Source organism: Haliaeetus albicilla, chromosome 16 (assembly GCF_947461875.1).
Source record: "Haliaeetus albicilla chromosome 16, bHalAlb1.1, whole genome shotgun sequence".
NCBI classification, from domain to species: Eukaryota; Metazoa; Chordata; class Aves; order Accipitriformes; family Accipitridae; genus Haliaeetus; species Haliaeetus albicilla.
In genome coordinates this window covers 30359594-30371951 of record NC_091498.1, presented here as the reverse complement: position 1 = coordinate 30371951, position 12358 = coordinate 30359594, and positions in this window count along the sequence as shown.

Genomic DNA, 12358 nt, shown 5'->3' with positions numbered 1-12358 from the left:
GACTGAAGGAATGTATTTCCTATCATTACAGTAATCTGCTACAGAAAATTAAAAACTAAACTAAACTTGAGGCCTTTCCCTAATCCTGAAACAAACACTGTAATCATTTACTTTGTCTCTAACATCCTAGTAGTTACAATTCAATTAAATACTAATGAGCATTTAAGTACTAATTAATATTAGCATTTTCCATCAACTGTTTAAAATGAAAAATCTAGAACTAAAAATATCGTGATGGAAAAAATGTTTTATGAAGGAGAGGTGCTTTGCATCTACTGAAGAATACAATTTCCTTAACTAAGGAAAAGCCATCTTTTTCCACTCAGAAATACTGTTTTCACCAGAGCCTAGTTAGAAAAATGCACACTGAAAAAAATTCTTAATGTGCTTATTGTAATTTTACTTTCAACGTCTGGAAATACTTCAAAAGCAAGATCCCAGTCCAGTTGGTTATTTTAGACACAGCTTAGACTTCTTCTCTGTTGAGTAAAGCATTTAAAGACATGTTTATCTTCACGAATTTGCTTAAACGCAGTTGTTATTAGGTATATGCATAAATGCTCTGCTGAATAGGGATAGGTTGCTGCAGCAGGCTCTAAATGAACTAAGAATCAAGCTGATAAAGGGATGTGTTGGGTAAAGTGCTAAATTTTAGAGAAGTTGAGATCCCCACTACAGTGAGCACCACGCATCCATCTCAATCATGGGAGCTAAAATGATAATCTCCATGTTTCTCATCTGGAAATTGTAATGCAGGAGGAGGCAGCAATTTGCTTGTGGCTTATACAGTAAGTGGGATGGGATTTTCAGAGCGCAGCCAAACGCAGATAAGCTGGGCTTTTCAGTAACAATGTCTGTTCCATTCTCATGAGGGGAATATTTCCTTTCTGGTTGGAGATTTCCACCTGATATTAATGAGCGCTACGTACAGGCCTTGAGGAAAGAGCACGAGCCAAGATAGTCTGGTTCTGCAAAGTGGTTACTCCACAATGAAACTTCCTATATTTCTGAGTTAATGGGCCAAACGCCCTCCCACTGACTTCAGTGATGAACCTGGCCCATTATTCCTAAGTGTTACTGACTGCCCGTGTTCTTGCTTGACTGTTACATGACTGAAATAGGCTGGTGAGCACGATGATAGGGAGTGTGTGCACAGAGGACCATGGCAGACACCAGTGTGGCTCATTATGACTGACTGAGGGTGAAAATGAAAAAGCCTTGCTGTGTAATGGGCCGTTCTAACTGAGAGCTTGTTTAAAATATATGTCAAAAAGTACATATTCTTCAAATTAGCTTTCCAAAGCCAAGTTTTGTTTTGTTTTGGTTTTTTTTTTATTTAACTTCAGCTGAGATGTAGAATGAATCATTTTCTATAATCAACGAGTAATCCTGAGAAGGCAGGGAAATACTCTGTGAACGTGTTCCAAAAACATTTATAGCTTTCACATTTCCATAATATTAAACTGAAGAGCTGCAAAGGGAAACTGCTAAAACATAATGTTTTTCTGCATGTCAGTGCTGAATTCTAGGAAAAACTCAGACTTTGCAGTGGTTGATCGTGATCATCTTCTTCTGTGACAAAACTGAGTAAAAAAGTAATCCACAAAATAATAGCATGCCCATTTTTCTTGTACTAATTCCAAGCTGTTGCATGATACTTTGAACACGTGTAGTGCTGAACTGGTGTTCTGATGTTTTGGTAATTTCAGGTTCATCTTACACTGGCCAATTCATTGGTGGAAAATACTTACTGAGTTTTTTTTCTCGATAACTTCTCGCTCTTCAAAACATTCTCTCCTTTTATGGGCATTTTCTGGTAGCTCTAACAGAGTCCCAGACTCCAGGCACTACCCCTAATTCATACTTGTCAAACAATAATGAAGTGTGGTACAGAACATGCGGTCACTGACAGCCTGCCTTGTTATCTTCTGTCAGACGGGATCCAAGGAAAAGACCCTGTTCAAGGAACATCATCTACTAAAATGGGTTGTGAGCCATGATTTTGAAGTTTTTTGCATTTTTGGTTATTTATTTTTATAAGCTTTATGACCATCAGCAAGGTTGTTAAAATATCCTGGATTATGCTGGAAGAGTCTATACCCAAGAAATATCTAAACATATCTAAATATCCAAATGTATCCAAATGTCTTTCTGTCATCACTGAAAAAGTTTTGAGAAAGTTAGGACCAAGCTGTTTATTGTTTTTTTTAATAAAGTTCTGATAGTAGTAAATCACTCTTTAGAACTGTAAAATAAACATTAAGAGGTCAGTTGATTTATATTTTGCCCTACTGTAAATATTCTTATACAGCTCCATTAATTCACTTTATTATGGAATAAGAGCTATAGCAGTCCCCATCATAACCTTAATTTTAGCATCATCTGTCCTTCCAGCCTCCTCTATGACTTTTTTCCCCTGAAAACAAGTACCTAGTGTTGGAATTTTGTATACCATAGTTTATCTTAGTAAAGTTTCATTTTTGCTTATAACTGTAAAAAGGTGAAGTACTTTGAGTTTGGTTTTAATTTTAATTTTTGAAGAGATGAACAATAATGTCATTTTACTGAAATCTGGCAAAACTTTCATGGACTTCACAGAAACCAATATACTATCTAATGCATGTATGTATAGAAATATAAGACTGCCTGTATAGATCACCTGCTGGGCTGTGTTTCAGATAACAGCTCTGACTCGGAAATATGGATAGGGAAAGAGAAAAGAGCTGTAAGAGCTGAGAAATCTAACAGAAAAGAACCCATTCCCTGTTTTGGAAATGTTACTTTTAACAAGTCCTACAGAAACTGTGACTTCTTTCAGGCTTCTGCTGACTCTTTACCAAAATCCAGCTCTTTCTATAAACAGTGAATAGATTTAGGACGTAGTGTTGCATTCAAAACTGTTGCTGTGAATCATTATACTCAAAAACACTAGAACTTTGTGCTGGCTCCAAGGATTTATTCACATATAACACCCTGCAGAATAAACTGCAGCCAAAGGTATCCTAGGAAGAGCCTTGGGAGGATGCCTCAGTAAATATTGTGATCAGTTTTTAAAATATATTTGGTTAGCATCCTTGTTATTGCTTTACAGTACCTGGACTTTTACTCTGAAGTGAAAAAGAAACATTCTGTATAGAGAACTAAACAAAACCATTGGGTCCATGCAGGAGCCATCGAACTTCATACAAATCCACACTACAGCCGGTCGCGGCATCAGACTTTTGCTTGCTCTGACTGATGCCCACAACTGCTGTTAAACTTGGGGAATCATTTGTCACATTCACAGGCTGGAGCCTGTGATGCCTGGGTTCCCATTTCATGGCTCTGAAACCCAGCTGATATTAGCAGAAGCAGCATGCTGTACGGGGCCTGAAAATTTGTACTGGAACTTTGCTTGTTCCAAGTGAAACTATCTTGTAAATAATAAATAAAATCATTAATTTCACTTCAGTATTTCTACTGTTGAATCTATAGAAATCATTGACAAAGTTGGCCTGGCATGTATTTCAGAAGATTTCTCATTTTAATCCATTTGAGGTGGTCCTAGGAGCCTGTCATGGAAAAGTAAGTTATTAGCGGTTTCTTGTTTTGACTTCTTGAATTCCTAAATCTTTTAGTTTCTCACTGTCTACAATTTGGGTTTTGTTTTTCTGCTGCATTGTCTCGGGTGTTTTCCTGGAGATGTGAACCAAGCTGAAATTGTGTAGCTGCTGCACGCAGTCCCGGAGTTTTGCAATGTAGACCTCTGGTTCTCTTCTGACACCTCCATATTATCTCCCAGTATTTGTATGACTGTTCATGTTATGTACCAGTAACTGTATTTGCAGGAAATGCATAAAACACCAGGGAAATAGTAATCTTTTGGGGTTTGGTTGTTTCAAACACAGAGATTTATTTCGACACCAAGTGATTTTTCTCTTTCTTTACATTACGTTACCTTGGAAAAAAAGTTATTACAAGTTCAGTTGTCTTAAACTGTTGCTCAAGTCAAGAGCTGGAAGAGGTTGTCAAGGTGTCTCCAGGAGATGGTTAGTGACATTTTGAAGTTGGCACATGTGGGAGCTGAATTTCAAAGAGTAGTGAGCTTTGTGAACAGCTGCAACTTTGCTCTTTTTAACTGCCTTTTACTTGCTTGAATAACTGTACTTTCTATGAAACTAAGTAAAGCAATGGTGAAGGAAATTAATGTAATGACTATAAAAATAAGCGAAGGAGAAAAAGGACATACATGACTTTAGTGTAACTTATCTTTGACATGCTGATCTGTTATTTTTCACTGATATAAAGGTTAAATCCATTAACTGGTGGTCTTCCAGTGAGGACAGAGAGCTGACAAGGCACGAAGTGCTCGGGCCAGCAAAACCACAAAGTACTTGATCTTTGAAAGTAGAACTTTTCTTGTCAGCAGCAAAAATGACTTGACTTTCATATGTTCCCTCTACATGTGGGGAAATGAACATAAATTAATAGCTACAGTAATTTCCTCTGGGTAAATCTATCTAAACGATCTTAAATATTAGAATGTTGAAAGGCTAATGGCTTGAATATCTGACATGATGAACATCTACAGCTGTTTGTGAAGTCAAAGGGAGGACTGGGTGCTCACTGTCTTTGAAAATCAGGTCACAACACCAACGGCGTCTTTATACAGAGAATCCCCTTGATTTCAGTAGAATCTACATAAACTTGCAGCAGGATAACAGCCTGAGGTACCAATGCTATATCCTGAGTTTCTAAAAATTTCAAGGCTTGGAAATGATTGCCTTGTTTGCCTTCTGAGAGATGTTACACTACGGGTGGGGTGTTTTTATCCCCAACTGTTGAATTAATCGATGTTTTGCATTTATTCTTAGGAGTGAAACAGTATGTAGGTCTGAAGAGTAAATTGTAGCAAATGAACAGCTGATTTGGGTTTTGCAATTCATGTGTATGAACTCCCCTTGCTAGAATTACCGTTCAGTGATAAAACAAACAAAATTGTTCATGTCAAAGTGATTATAATTTCTCTGTGTCACAAGGTATTTATAAATCTGTTACACAGGATGGCTATGTTTTTATTTTGTATTTATTTTATTATATTGTCTGCGAGGAAAAGGATTTCTTGTCAATACTGTCATGTTATTGGATAATCTTACCAGAACATGCATTTAAGGGAAATAATATTTTTTAAAGACTTTAAGATTTGCCTACACTGTATTTGTCCTAATGGACTCTGTGCTCATGTGTTGTAATGGTCCAGACGTGGCTCAAAATACAGCTCTTGCCTATTTTCTCAGCTTCTTATAGGTTAGCCATATCAATGATTCACTCAAGATACAGTCAGATAATCAAAGTGACCAAGTCAGCAAATTTTAGGAACTGCTGCCCAGTAATGGTTATGTACTCGCATCCAGTCTTTCCTAACACCAAATAAAATAGATTAGCCATAAAGATCCAATTAGCTTATTTTAATTCATGGCTATTTAAATTTGAGTTTGCTTGCCCCCTCAGCTGAGATGTGTAACCATGTGCAAATTCCTCCACCATTGCAATGAGAAGTAAAATAGGTTTACTCAGCAGACAGCACTCTTGCTCAGTGACTTGCTACCAGCTGCTGTGGTCTGTGTTGTCGATTCAAAGGAAGAAGTGATTATGGCTAGCCAGCAAAGCAACAACAACAAAAAACAATCGGAAGAGAAAAAAATTTCTTTCCTTCTTGTTTGCCCTGGGTCTCTGTAACGTGTCAGCCATCAGAGAGTACTCACATATATTTCCATTTTTAAAATTGATTTACAGTTTGCAAGAGGCTGAGAAGCAATAAAATCTAAGCTTACTTAACACCTGGTATCATTAACTATAGTCCAGAAACTTCAGACTAATATAAGAGGGAACATAATTTTGATTTAGCAAGAAGCAGGATTCATGAATTCTCTATCCACTGTGACTAACTTATGCCTCTGGGAAAGTTTCTTAATCTCTATTTTTACCTTAACAGATCCACATGGAAAATGTCCATGGAAAAATTTCACAGGAATGCATTGAAGATATTTATGACTTTGAAAATTCTACGTAAATAAAAACAAGTAGTCGGTGATTGGTAAAGACATTTAAATGTTAACCCTAAAGAAAATAATTTATCTGCTTTTCTTTATGCAAGGTTCCTTAGTTCTCCCTGAGGTACTGCTTAGTGAATGCTGAATAAAAGAGAGTAGTGCTTTGCTTTGTTTACAAATTGGAGATTATATACCTGCATAATAAAAGACCGCTTTACCAGCGAGCATCTCTTGCCCTTCTTGAGCAACCACCTCATTTGGGTGAGACAAGCTGGATAAAGATAAAGTGCACGTTTGGCTTGACAGCAGAAACCCTTCCCGGTTTTGATGAACTCCGTCTTTTAACAACAAACTTCAATAAACTCTTATTTTTAAAGACGCGGGGTCTATGTAATCCTTAGTTTGAATAATTAAACTCTGTAAAAATCTTGTTGCGTAACTTTCAAGTAAGCACCGACCTTAGTAAATGGATATTTATGGCTCTAAGTGATTAAATGTGAAATATTCCTGATCCTGAGGAATAAATTTTGAGACAGAAAACGGTAACATGAAAAAATGTTAGTAAATATTCCTGTTGGCATGAAAAGGAGAACATCTGCTAAAGTCACGAGTGGTTTGTTGCCTGAGTTAGCAGCAGGACAGCCTACAGCTGATTAGCTATGGCTTGATAAGAGAACAGGAGTGCAGTGGATAGAAATGTTTGTCATTTGAAGTTGCTTGAAATCACTCTAAAAGCATTTAAAACATGATACTTCACTTTTTAATTCTTTCCTTGGTATCTTCAGAAACTGCTGTAATGACTGCTTAACTATTAGTACATATCCAAACTGAAATATATGTGCATGAAATCTCCTGATTTGATCTTGTCTTCACTAAAGTGAATTTCCTACCCAGAAATGCACATAAGCACATACAAAACACCAAGCACGCCTTCCAAAATCAAGTTTAAAAGTATATTTAGGGTTTTCCACATATGCTGAGGCAACACTGAGATTAGCCAGGATATAGATTTTGCATTCTTTTAAGCCTGTGTTGTGGGTCTGGTCTTGGAGAGCTGTGATGCCAGTATGAACTTTGGAGCACAGGCTCCAAACAGTTCTTGCCTGCTTTTTTTCTAAACTCACTTTGTGCATGGATATCTCTGATTTAGAACAGATCTGGCAATTCAAACATCTTTGAATCTCAAATATCCTACAGTTAGGTTTGGTGTAAGGGTGAAGTAATTACGGATGCCAACATAATTAACCTTGGATGTCTGTTATGTTAATTCTTAAAGATAGACATGCTAACATGTGGAAATAGGGATAACCTCCAGTATGTATTTCACTGTTTTTCTCGATTCCCTGCACTCTAATCCAGAGGAGGAGTTTTGCCTGTGAGAGCTACCATGATAAATTGACCATTGACTTAATGAAGAAATGTTTTATGATGAGGGTGGTGAAACGCTGGAGCAGGTTGCCCAGAGAGGTGGTGGATGCCCCATCCCTGGAGACATTCAAGGTCAGGTCTGACGGGGCTCTGAGCGACCTGATCTAGTAGAAGATGTCCCTGCTCGTTGCAGGGAGGTTGCGCTAGATGACCTCTAAAGGTCCCTTCCAACCCAAACCATTCTATGATTCTGTGACTTCAGTTGTTGCTCCTGTGAGATCTGTATGAAAGATTTCTCTCCTCTCTGAAAAGAATCCTTAATGTCTCTATACAGGTACAATTAGTAAATACTCATACAGCAGTTTAAGCATTTGGCCACTGATATAGCATATTGTTTTAAGGTGACATATGTTATCGTCCCAAACGGCACGTGCCCTGACACTGAACATTTCTGGGATGGGGAAAAGAGAGGACCTTCTGTTACTTCGGGGTGATGTGACAAGCGTCACATCGTGCGGGCTGGGATGATGACTCAAGCCACAACTGGAGGACCCTTCCTGGCTTTGCTGAAGTTGCGTGGGGAGAGGATCTAGTTGCATCTATCTAGCAGGAGGACGGGAGCTTTCTCAGCCCAAAGCCACTTTCCCTCTCTGTCTCCAGGATCCTGGCCTTAACAGGCCATGAAGATGCAACTGCCTGCTATTTGACAAATGAGCCTGTCAAAGGTAATGCTATACTGGCTAGATAGTAAAAAGAAAGTTTGTTATCCCTGCCTTATTCAGTTTTGTGGGTGAATAAGGGCAGGCTTTTTTACTCTGAGATCCTAATTTATATTTTGTCTAAGATGCTTCATTTTGGCATAGATCTCGTGAGAGTTAAATGCTAAATTCCTTCGAGAGGAATATAATTTCTTAAAAATTATACATATTTTTATATATGGAGAAAATCTGTGCAGACAGCACATGCATTTGAACAAGGTAAGTAACACTTGTTTTTCCATAGAATTTGTGACTGACACACACCTCTGAATCTTCTTAAGTCATCTGCACTTACCCAGCTTTGCCCTTAGCAAAAAGTGTGGTAAATGATCTACTTCTCTGATTATTTCTGAAAGTGTATGGGTGACTTCTGATTTTCAGTTTTATTACTACCTAGATACAGTGAAGAATAATGGCAAGTCTTAACTTATCTGTAGTACATTTGACAGTGGATAATGGATCTGTTGTCCAAAAAGCCAAACAGGACTGGAAGAAGAGATGCAGAAGAGGACACTGATCCATCCAGTCCGTAAGAAAAGGACTGTTAACGTACTATCTACTAAGCACACTAGTGTGTCTTCATTTCTTTGTTCTACACTAAGATCTGGTGGCTCCAACTTAAAAAAAAAAAAAAAAAGAAAAAGAAGTAGCAAGAATGCAGATATAGATGGCAATTACAGAAAGCATGGAGAGACTTCATACAAAGAAAAAAGTTAAGAGACTGCAATTACTTAGTTTGAAAAATAGATGTATGTACAAATTAATGAATTCTATAAAACAGCATAGTTTATCATGAGAGTTGGGGAATGTTCAGTGAAAGCTAGAGGTACTGTTTTAAATTCCAGTTTTTCTTTGTTGTGTTCTATTTTATTATTCTTGTTTATTTCAGTTAGTTCAGACAGTAAATCCAATTGATTAAAGGCTTTCAGCGAACGTGGGCTCAATGTGAAGCAGAGGCGCACAAGTGCAATGTCTGCTCACACCCAACAACAACAATGAAGAGATTCTTTGTTTAAAAATGACATTTGTAGCTGGAAGAAGCTGTGGCGATGTGGAGGGACAGCTGTGCGGTGGTGCAGCCACTCTGATGCGTGCTCGGGAGCGAGCACAGCTCTGGGGAGGAAGAGGAAGGGCGTACCTCAGCTCTGGACTAAAACACAGCCTTCCTTCGGGGTTTCAGAGTAGATTAAGCAAGATGTCTTTGATACTAACCTGTAAAAATTCTTGTAGCGGTTTATGCACATCACGAAGCCAATTCTAGTTCTGTTGCTTGTTGTCTCTGGTAAATGAGTGCCAGTGGAGCAATATAACCAACCAACGTGATAACTGTAGAGGTACCAATGGAAGAAGTGATCTGGAAGGTCATGATTATGTGTAATTGTCATGACAGTCCAAGTACAGCCAAGTTCTTAAAATAAACTATTGTGTAACTGTGTCATTATGCATGTAACCTGAGGAGGAAATGAATTAACCATTGAAATCAGAACATGCATATTACAAATCACAAATTTATCAGAAGAAAAAAGAAAGGCACTCCAACTTTCGATACAGGAAAATTAATTAGATAATTTATTGTTTAATGTTTGCTATATAATAATAATTTTTGCCTGTACACTGATTTATAGAAGAATTATTTTCTTCAACATGAACAAGGTAAGGAGGCAAAGTTAGGGAAGACATTTTTTCTCTCTTTTTTTTTAATAGCAAGAAACTTGCAACAAATGACTCCATGGTAATTTACCTATAATGGAAAAGGAACAGATTTATTTCCTTATCAGTCATTAATTTAAAAAAGTATTTTATCTGGGAGTGCAAGGTACCTAATAAAAATTGACACAAAGTATTTATATTTAAATGGCTTATTATTTTAAAGGGCACAATGATCTTACATCATGAGATATACATGTATTTTACACCTCTTCCAGATCTGTGTCTAACTGGTGCTTTTAATGACTCCTGTTATTCTTGAAGGATGTAAAGAACTGCTGGAGAAATCTATTCACAGTCACAGGAAAGAAATTTCTGCTTTAATTTAACTTTATATTGGCTTAAGCTTAATAAGCTGGCTTATTAAGGCCAGCTGATTAGCCATTTCTGAATAAAAAGGGGAAAATAGTTACTGAAGAGGTATGGAAGCAAAGTACAAAAATGGGATAAAGATGTCAAAACATCACACCCCAAAAGAGCTTAGGAAGTCTGACTTTGAGAGTATTGAACAGAGCATAGAAAGGGATTGGGAATTCAGTGGTGAAGGTCTTACGGGCAGGACAATTTAAGAGAGCGAGGGGCTTGAGTTCTTATCTGTAAGCAAAAATGTTCTTAAAAATTATTTAAAAGATTTAATTTGGCCACGAAAGTGCTTTTTATGGGTTGTAGTGAATGTGCAAAAAAATTCTAAATAAAATTCCTGGCTGATTTATACAACTTGATCTTTCTGGAAACTTATAAAAATGCCAAGGAATATGTAGGGTTTTTTTTCTAACAAAATATTTCACTTTTTACCTCATGTACAAGAAATCTGAGTTTGGAGTCTGCCACATTATTGCTTTAGCCCTACCCTGATTTCTGTAATTCAGCTACATGCAGGTTCTGTTTGATAGCAGTTTCAAAAATGCTTTAATAAGTCTAATAATAAAGTCTAGTGCTGAACTTGCATTCAAAATTACCAGAATGCACTGAAACCAGGTCATTAATCTAAAGTAACGAGAGGTTAAAAAGTCCTTGAAACTTCTTTTGCTGTGAATAAGAAACATGGGTTTCATCCTGCCTAACCCTCTCAGCCTACAAAGTGTTAGCTCTCCAGTCTAATATAACTAATAGTCAAACATAGCCATGAAAGAAAGTTCCCCAAAGCTGCAAAGTTGTGTAATTTCTATGAAATACAGAGATTTGCTCTTGCTGTACGTACTTTCATATGCTTTTGGAAAGATAAAGTGTAACAGACAAAATTTCATAATATCACATCCCAACTTAACTATGTTTTTCAGGCAACTGGTTATAGTTGGAGTAGCTGCTTCATCCCAGTTTTCTTAGCTCTTACTCAGCTGAAGCTACTGAAGGTCATAATAATTTTTTTTTAAAGGAAGAATCCTAAACATGTAGAATCTGAAAATGTATTTAATTATAGATAAAGCTTTGGCAGGACTTAACTCATCAAGGTAAAGTTTTAGACATCACAGTTAAAAAACTGGGGGCATAAATTTGTGCTTTCCTGATGTCTCCATCAGTATTTATAACATACTTGAAGGATGCCAAATCTCTCTTGCATCTTAGGTATGACAAAGAAATATATAGATTCAATTTGGTCATACTTCGGGACTTTTCATTTGAAATGTGATGAAGATAGTATATGTTAATTAGACCCCAGTAAAAATATGGATGCAGAATTATGCACTTCATGCAGAGCAGCTATCAGCTATTGCCACTGATGTAAGTAATTTTCATTTGCACTTTTTGTACACTGGTCATTGGATACAATACTGAATTTTGAATTACAGCATAAAAAGGAAAGAAACACTTTTCAATTTTTTTTTTTATGTTGTTGCTGTTCACTGTTTGCAAGTTTTTAATTGTAAAACATGCTGTAGATGGAGTTTTTCTTCTTAGCACTGCTGTCCTATTTTCCCCATGATATCCCCTGGGGATCTAACATGAGTTTAAGTAAGTCCATTTTTTCTCAACTGACAGAACAAATGTTCAGATGCTTTAAAATTTAAAGAGCAAAATGTAGGGATGGGTAAATCAGTTTAGAAGAGGTAGGAAATTCCCATTCAAATCAAATAGCCTTCTTTCTGTTTGCTTGCTTGCCTTCTGGGTTGTTTTTGTTTGCTTTTAATTTCCTATAACGATGTTACATTTTGAGAGCTAGGCATTCCCAGCATCCTTCCTTATATCTAAAAGGAAAGAACTCCACGTATTACCAAGGACTTGCAACCAGTAGGGAGAATTACATGTGAACTTTGCCAGTGAATACACCTATGTGCATAAGACCTCTTGCATGAAAATTATTTTCATGGCACACAGTTTAATGTTCATTAATATTTATGAGGTAACGTAGTTGCTCTGTGTATATTAAACAATATTCTCCTCTTCAAGGACGTTTCTTGTTTAAAAAGAGCTGACTGAGAGCTACCGTAGTAAAAAGTTTTGTAACTATACAAAGCAGTTCAGGAAGTCCAAAAGTGAGTTGCTGAAGATATT